At 58.7% G+C, this 218-nt stretch overlaps 1 protein-coding gene across 1 annotated transcript in view; it reads right to left on the bottom strand.

The window, feature by feature from the left end:
* LOC125482236 overlaps positions 1 to 218 on the bottom strand; it is a gene marked incomplete at its 5' end in the record, with an annotated part of 7,360 nt that overhangs the window by 1,146 nt on the left and 5,996 nt on the right. The window lies entirely within an intron of this gene.

Genomic DNA, 218 nt, shown 5'->3' with positions numbered 1-218 from the left:
TGGCACAGTCACACTCCCGCCTGATGTGGGGCTGTGGTACAGTCACAATCCCACCTGACATGGGGCTGTGGTACAGACACACTCCCTCCTGACATGTGGCTGTGGTACAGTCACACTCCCGCCTGACATGGGGCTGTGGTACAGTCACACTCCTGCCTGACGTGGGGCTGTGGTACAGTCACACTCCCTCCTGACATGTGGCTGTGGTACAGTCACAC

Source organism: Rhincodon typus, unplaced genomic scaffold, assembly GCF_021869965.1.
Source record: "Rhincodon typus isolate 14 unplaced genomic scaffold, sRhiTyp1.1 hic_rhity00007497, whole genome shotgun sequence".
In the NCBI taxonomy this organism is placed as follows: domain Eukaryota; kingdom Metazoa; phylum Chordata; class Chondrichthyes; order Orectolobiformes; family Rhincodontidae; genus Rhincodon; species Rhincodon typus.
This window is presented reverse-complemented; position numbering and strand designations above follow the sequence as displayed.